This window comes from Dipodomys spectabilis, unplaced genomic scaffold (assembly GCF_019054845.1).
Source record: "Dipodomys spectabilis isolate Male_0828 unplaced genomic scaffold, ASM1905484v1 ptg000022l, whole genome shotgun sequence".
Lineage (NCBI taxonomy): Eukaryota > Metazoa > Chordata > Mammalia > Rodentia > Heteromyidae > Dipodomys > Dipodomys spectabilis.
The window spans coordinates 17,231-26,059 of NW_024870699.1; the positions used below are offsets into that span (position 1 = coordinate 17,231).

The following is an 8,829-nucleotide window of genomic DNA, read 5'->3' on the forward strand; positions in this document are numbered from 1 at the left end:
GTTTTTGAAATAAGAGGCTGGGTGATATCCCCAAGCATTTTCTCCACATGTGACCACTTAATTTATTATTATTATTTTTTTTTTTTGTCGGTCTGGGCCTGGGCGCTGTCCCTCAGCTCTTCAGCTCAAGGCAAGCGCTCTACCACTTGAGCTACAGCGCCACTTCCGGTTTTCTGGTGGTTTATTGGAGATAGGAGTCTCAAGGTCTTTCCTGCCTGGGCTGGCTTTGAACCGCGATCCTCAGATCTCAGCCTCCTGAGTAGCTAGGATTACAGGCGTGAGCCACCAGCGCCCGGCCACTTAATTTATTTTTAATTAATTAATTACTTAATTAGTTTGATGCTAATACTAGAGCTTGAAGTCAGGGTCTGGCTCTGTCCCAGAATTTGTTATTTTTTTGTTTTAGTTTTCTCAAGGCTACCATTTCACTGCTTGTACCGTAGCTCCATTCCTAGCTTTTGCTGGTTACTTTCAAATCAAAATCTCATGGACTTTTTTTTCTTGGTCTGGTTTCAAACCACAATTCTCAGATTTCTTCTTTCTGATTAGCTAGGATTAAAGCCATGATCCACCAGTGTGGCTTCTAATTTTTCCTCTATACTTATTTAATGCACATATTAAGGTAATAATGTAAAACTAAGAGTATAGAAGAAAGATGTACAGTCATGATATTGTCCTGTCACAAATTCAAGTTAGTAATGTAAATTTCTTCCTAAGTCCATACAAAAAAACACCATAATATAGTGTAAGAGAACTCATTATTGAACAGATGAGCTTTAAGAGCTTTCTAATAGATCCATTATTTATTGTTACTCAACATTAGGAAAAATGTATAATGCAGTAAGTAAAATAGAAGACCTTTGGAAGACTACTTAAATTCCTTGTTTTTCTAAAGACACTTGTTTTCATCTAAAAAAATAGGCTTGTCTATTGTCTTCATGTGATTTTGATGATTGAAGATGCTTAATGAAAAGTCAAAATGTATTAGTAGTCCTTTGTTATCAATTCTGACTTTTTCTTTTTGGAGAATATAATGATCAAAGCAATAATTCAGAATCAGCAAGCAAGAGTTCAGAATCATGCTTCCAGTGCAAGTGGGTCACCAGTAAGTAATCCTCAATACCAGTTTCCACAAAGTTTTCTCACAGATAAAATCGGCCTGCCTTTTCTAGCTGCTTTCCTAGCCTGTACCTATTCCTTCATTGTACAGGAAAAGTGTGATTCAACTGATTTCAGTCAGATCTGTTACTAGTACTATCAAGGATTTAGATTCTTATGTAGGCTATTAAAAAGGTATTTACTAATTTCAAGTAAGTACATAAATTCTATTTCCATCTTTTTTAAAACAAATTTCTGCTTGTTCTATAAATTGATCAGAGGCATGGATTTTGTGGATAGCTCATCTCTCTCTTTCATGGCTCTCATAGATAATATGATTACTCCATAATTATCCTTATTTATATTGTTTTATATTTTGGGTTGCATCATTTCACTTTCTGCACTGCCATTTCCCAAATCATTTATATAGGAGGCATTATTTCACATTTTCTCATTCCTAGTATAATTTCCACATGAAGACACCACTGGTCCTCATTTTCAGTCTGTACCTTTGAATATGGAGGAACATCTTTCCTCTGCTCTGTATTTATTCCCTAATCTCCAGTTAGAATAATTTTGAATAGTAAAAATGGAAAAAGAAAATAAATCATGGTGAAATAACATACGCAGAAAATTCACCAGATATTTCTGACCAGTTCAACCAACATGAACTATTAGGGAAATACATGGACACCTCATTTCCACTAGCACTCAAAGTATTTGGTTAGGAAATTCTGATGAAGATGAGGAACAAGATGAAAAAGTGAGGAATGGTAACAATTGCAAGAAAAAAAATGGAGAAGGATCCAAGCAAATTTCTTCTTTGGGCTGCTGAAAATAACCAGCTTACTACAGTGCAGAGAATACTTTCCAAAAAGGCCACTCATGTGAATACTAGGGATGACTATGAGTATACCCCTCTTCATCGGGAAGTCTACAGTGGACACTTAGACATTGTCCATGAGTTGGTGGCTCAAGGGGCACATGCAATAACTGTAGATGGCTGGACACCCCTGCACAGTGCATATACGTGTAATAATACCAGAGTGGCTTCTTTCTTCTTCATGATGCAGATAACAATGCCCAAACTAGAGGCTTCTTGACCCCCTTGCATCTTGCTGCTGGAAATTGAGATAGCAAAAATACACTGGAACTGTCACCAATATGTCAAACCAGGTCTGAAGATCCACTTGGAAGAAACTGCATTTGATATTATAGTATTATATTTCTTTGGGATAAAACGACAATGTTGTCTAATTTCAAAAGTTGTGTAAAGGTTATGCTATGTAAAGGCCTTTCTAAGGTGAAAATTTAATACATTGATGTCAAAGTAACTTTTAATTATATGAATTACGTGTATTGTTACACTTGTAATTTTGTAACCAACCAACTTTTTAATAGCTGTTTTTCATTTCTTGCATCTGAAGAATGAAAAATTTTGAATACTTCACAAATTTTCATATCATCGTTGTACAAGTGCCATGTTAATCTCTGTATTGTTGTAATTTTGGTATACAAGCTGCTGAAGAATGTAGTATCCTGTAAATTTAAGTAGTTAATGATGAAATATTTATACAGGCTTATATGCTTAGGTGCCTATTTGTAACAAGGGAACCTTATTGTTCCTAAAAATGCTATTAATCTTATTTCCCTAAAATTCTGTGAATAGTTGAAAAAAATATGTTGTTCAGTTGATTGCTCACATTTGCAATCTTTTTGTCAATGACTATTTTAAGTCTTTTTCATTTAGAATCTGATCATACTTTCAAGTATTTATAGCTAAGTCCAAAGGAGACGGCTTTTTCAAGTACTTATTTATCCAACTGTGTTAGCTCTGTGAAGCCAATGGATTCAAAGTAAGCCTTGTTTAAGAGCTACTTCTAAATATATGGAGCTGAAATTTTCCCAAATGAGGTCTTATTGGCACAAATGTCTACCTGACCCTTTACCCTTCTTCCATGAAAGAACAGACCAACCAGAATATCTTACTCTGAGAGCATAGATTGTATTACTGGAACAAAACTAATCTTAGTTACAGGGATCATAGAGAGATGAACAGTTTAGCCAGAACTGTTCATACTAGAAGGCATTTTATCAAAATATGATTGTTTATGATACCTACCAGTTCAAAAGTAGCTAAAGCCAAGAAGGTGAAAAATTGTTCACATGCATGATTACCTAATGTCTTGACCTGTCTACCTTCCAACCAGGCAGGAACTTACACTACTGCCATTTTATCACCAAATATTTTCATAGTTGCAAGAGAAGTCCATATATTTCTCTTCATTATTAGGCCTTAAATTGGTAATGATTTTTATTATTTTTATTTTTATTGTGAACATAATGTACAGAGGGGTAACAATTACATGGGCAAGATAATGAGTACATTTCTTATCAAGCATTGCAGCCTCCTCCTTTGTTTACCCTTCACATGCCTTCCCTGCCTCCCCCGACCCCACCCAACCCTCCTCCCCAACAAAGTTGTAAAGTTCATTTTCGACATGACAACTTGTACTTCTCATTGTTGCAACGGGTCCACCACTATCCTTAAACGACTTGTTTTTTCCCTTCTCCTTTACAAATTATACTGATATCAAATATAGTGAAAGCAGGGGTTATAATGTGGAGGAGGGACATAGAAAGCAACAAAGAGATAATCTTATAAATGTGTTAGAAACACGTGCATGAAAGAAAAAAAAATCTAAATACATATCTAAGGGTTCATTTTCCTAACATCACATTATCTGACCTTTTCTGCTTGACTAATACATATACTAGATATTGCAAATAAGAGAAACCATGGGACCTATGTTTCTTTGGGCTTGGCTTACTTCACTTAATATAATTTTTTCCAAGCCTTTCCATTTCCTAACAAATGGGTCAATGTCATTCTTCCTGATGGAGGCATTGAATTCCATCCTGTATATATACCACATTTTCTTGATCCATTCATCTACTGAGGGGCATCTGGGTTGGTTCCATATCTTAGCTATGGTAAATAATTCTGCAATTAACATAGGTGTGCTGGTAGCTATAGTGTGGTCTTGTTTGTAAACATTTGGGTAAATGCCCCAAAGTGGGATTTCTGTGTCATAGGGGAGCTCTATGTGAAGTTTTGTGAGAACCTCCATACTGCTTTCCAAGTGGTTGAACAAGTTTACACTCCCACCAACAATGCAGTAAGGTTCCCTTCTGTCCACATAACCTCCAGCATCTGTTGTTATTAGAGTTCTTCATTTTGCCATTCTAACTGGGGTGAGGTGGTATGTCAATGTTGTTTTGATTTGCATTATCACCCTGCATCAGAATCAACTCCAAATGGATCAAAGACCTCGGAGTCGAATCAGACACTCTGAAAACATTACAGGATGGAATAGTAGAAACCCTAGGTCTCCTTGGCGCAGGCCGAAATTTTCTTAATAGAGTCCCGGAAACACAACAAGTCAAAGAAAGGTTGGACAATGGGATTGCATGAAGTTGCAGAGCTTCTGCATGGCAAAGGACATAGCTAGCAAGATCAATAGAAAGCCCACGGATTGGGAGAAGATCTTCACTAGCCATACAATGGACAAGGGTCTCATATCTAAAATATACTTGGAACTCAAAAAATTAAATCCCCAATAACAAATACTCAAAGAAACAACTGCCCAATATATAAATGGACAAAAGACCTAAAGAGAAACTTCTCAGAAGAAGAAAGAAGGATGGCCAATAGACACATCTGAAGAAAAGCTCAACCTCCCTAAATTGGTAATATTTTAACCACAGTGTTTCTTCTTGCCTCCAGGCTGTAAATCTACAAATGGTAAAGCTTTAGATTTAACTCTACCAAACACTGAGGTAGAGATAATGGAATAATACTTTAAAACAGAGTTGCCTTTGATACCCTAACCACAACCGAACAATGCAAAACATGAACCTTTTAATTATATTACATATAGTTATGTATTTTACATTTATATGTGATGATTTTATATTTCACACTATGAAACTTAGTAGACTTAATTGATAATTTGACAAATAAATTGATATTTATTCCAATAAATATAATTAGAATATAAATAATTAGGTTTAGAATATATATCAGAATATAAAATGTATCAATGCAATATTTTAGGTACAAACCTGTGATACCTTCTAAGTGAACATGGCTTTCTGAATTCACATTGCAAAAAAAGAGTGTTGTTTTCCTCGAATCTATATGGGATTTTATTCTGCTGCTCTGTTTATTGTTTTAACTTGCTGGTCCCAAACTGTTTTTCTCCATATTTCTGAAGCATTCCTACTGATTATGCCCAAATTTTGCTGATATGATGTCTAAAAAATACTTCTCTTCTGTAGGACCCATGGGTCCTAGGATCTCAGGTCCCATTACCTGTATCATCAGATAACAGGGGCAAGACTTCTCACCTAGGCCCATGCAACATGCCAACAGAAAGTAATTGAAGAGCTATCTGGTCGTTAATTGGACATAATCAACTCCCAGGCTTTCCTGCATGGTCTGGCTTGTATGTCCTGCTCAGCTTTCTCTCTCAAAGCTGGAGCTCTACCGTCTGGGCCACTGCTCCACTTCGGGTTCACTGGTGGTTCATTGTAGATAAGAGTCTCACCGAGTTTCCTGCTCAGCTGGCTTTGAATGGCGATCTACTGAGGAGGCTTCAAGTGGCTTTTCTCAGGAATTTGCAGAGCAGCCGCTTCACACAAATCTTTAGTCTAAATCTCGAGAGGTACTAGAGAAAAACAGAAACAGGAAGATGCTTCTAGTGTGTTCTAGATACTTAAATTTGGGGACACAAAACACTCATAATGATTAGATCAATTTATATGCAAAAGGAGCATTGCAGACAGTATGAGGATCACTCCAGATTTCGGTCCTCTCATCCTGAGACAGTAAATTCACTGCAGCTCAATGCTAAGTGACAGAACTGACATATCCTGTGGATATTTGCTCCAAAATACTGTGACACTCTTTTCTCACGTTTGGCCTCAAACCTGTGACCAGAGAAGAAGATGAGGAGAGAAAGCAACTATAATAAACATTGAGTAGTTTACTTATAAATTCAAACCATTGGAATGACCCTGCTAAGAAGTCAGATTGTCCAGATTAAAAAATGAAGAAGAAAGGAAAGAAGGTGTCAGTGGCTGCTGATTGTAATCCCACCTCCTTAGGATGCTGAGATGAAGAGAATCTTAGCTTGAATCCAGCCAGTGTAAGAAAGACTATGACACTGTTACTTCTAAGAGATCACAAAAAAACCAGAATTGAGGCTATGACTCAAGCTTCATGTACTACCCTTGAGCAAAAGGAGCTCAGGGACAATGCCTAGTCTCATAGTTCAACCTCAGGACCTGCCCCCTCAAAAAGAGCCTGTACTTCCATGTCATTGTCTATGTATGGATGTATTCCTATAGGTGAAGCTCCAGAATAGCTATGATGAATGGCACCAAGTTAGGAAATTTGTATTCAATACAATAATTTCATAACACAGAGATGACTTCTTTCAAGACACTGCATGTTCCAGGGAACCCCTCCTCACTGTTCCCAGTGTAACCTGAGGGTTTCTCTGCATCCCAGGCCTGCTGGAAGAAGTCTCTCACATTGTGTGGACAGGCAGACAAAAGGCCTCACACCTGTACAGCTGGGTAACAAACAATTCCACCTGAGCCAGTTAGTGAGGATGAGTGTGGGCGTGCTCTGAAAGTCAGGAGAAAAGGGTCTCTTTGTACCCCAAGCTATCTCTTTCCCCAGTGCTCTGTTTTTACAGGAAGCTTTCATTTATGCCTCTGTCCATGGCAGATAAAGTTATGTGCACTCATCCTGCCTTTGTGAGACTATGTTTTTGTGTTCAGATAAAGTGCTCAATATAACTCAGGAGTACTTCTGGCAGACAACTAGGGCACTGAATCTAATGAAATGTTTCATTGCCAGCAATGATGGGCCTATGATGCCTCCCCTAGGTTTGGGAAATCCAAGCACATGTTGGATATCACAAAGCTTCCTGTCATCTAGGGCAGGTGAAGCTCATCAGGTTTTGAAACCTTTGACCTCTCCTTGTTGGGCCCTGGGTGGCTAGGTTTTGATCACAAGGCCTATGTACTGAGGAGGAGCACAGTGCAGAAGCCCAGTGCTTTACCATTTTGTGTAACAACATCACTTCTGGTCTGTGAGTGTGTGTGTTTGTGTGTGTGTGTGTGTGTGTGTGTGTGTGTGTGTGGGTGGGTGGGTGGGTATGTGTGCACGCACACACATACATGAGTCCTGGAGCTTGAAATCAGGACCTGAGCACTGTACCTAGTTTCTCTTGTAGAAGGATAGCCTTCTCCCACTGGAGCCACAGAGCCACTTCAGGGTTTTTCCAAATGATATGGTCCTGAGAAATCAAGCCCAGGGTTTCATAGGTGCAAAGCACTCTATCCCTAATGCACTTTCCCAGGCCTCTACCTCAGGTTTGTTAGTGTTTTCTGTCTTTTGTTGTTGTTGCTGCTGTTGTCAGTTGTAGGAGTTGAAGTCTGGGCCTGGGTGCTTTCCTTGAGCTCTTCAGCTCAAGTCTTGTGCTCTACCACTTGAGCCACAGAGCCACTTCAGGTTTTCTGGTGGTTCATTGGAGCTAAGTGTCTCAAAGTCTTTCCTGCCCAGGCTTGATTTGAACCATGATCCTCAGATCTCATTCGCCTGAGTAGCTAGGATTACCAGCATGAGGAAAAGCACCCTGCTTCCACTTCAGGTTCTTAGTGGTGAATTGAAGATAATAGTCTCATGGGACCTTTTATGTCTGGGATATTTTGGAACCCAGATCTTCAGATCTCAGGTTCCTGAGAAGGCGGGATGACAGACCAGCTACTGACCACTTGGCCGTGGCTTCTGCTGCAAGGGGGTCCATGGTTCCAAGTGGTGAAGTGCTAGCCATGAGCCCTAGAGGTAAGGGTCAGCACCTAGAACCCGAGTTCAAGGTTCATAAGAGAAAAAAAAGAAAATGTTTGTCCGCAGAAGACAATTCACTAGTCTTCAGTAATATATAATTTTGTACTTCCCATGGGAACATATCTGAGCCTCAATATTCTTGTCTGCATAATCATCTCAGTTGTGGATCCCTTACAAGGGCACGATGTAAGAATGCACCCTGTGAAGGACACAGTACATGTCACTCTTTGCAGGACTCAGCACACAGCATCTTGTGAAACACTTAGCACCCAATGCAGGACTCAACACACTGCACCCTGTGAAGGACTCACCACATAGCTCTGTTCCACAAGCTGTCATTAAAATTAGGGTGCTTTCATCAATATCACCGTTCTTCAAGGAAAATTTCACAAACCATACAAGTTCACATCTAATGGTTTAATGGGGTGGTTTTTACTTGGGGAAGGTAGTCATGGGGCTTGAACTGAAAGCATGGGGATACTATTCTAATAATATTTGCTCAAGGCTAGAGCTCTATGACTTGGAGCCACATTTTGAAGAGTCTCCTAGACATCCTGCCAGGACTGGGGTTTAAACACCCCGAGCAGCTAAGATGACGGGCGTAAGCCAGGATGACATGGGTAACCCATGGAGCTAGGTTGCAGTGGTTTACATGTGGCTAAGTCAGGTTAGGTGGCAGTTGTCAGCACCACGCACCTAGCTTGCTCTGTAATGAGGTATTTGAAGTTCTGTCCTTCTATAATTGCAGTTAGAACATCCTACCTTTTTTTGGTGGCAGTCCTGGGGCTTGAGTAAGAGCCTAAGCATTT

General features: G+C 39.2%; 1 pseudogene; it reads right to left on the reverse strand.

The window, feature by feature from the left end:
* Positions 1-2,529: 2,529 nt before the first annotated feature.
* Positions 2,530-2,629, reverse strand: LOC122104126 (annotated as a pseudogene).
* Positions 2,630-8,829: the final 6,200 nt, after the last annotated feature.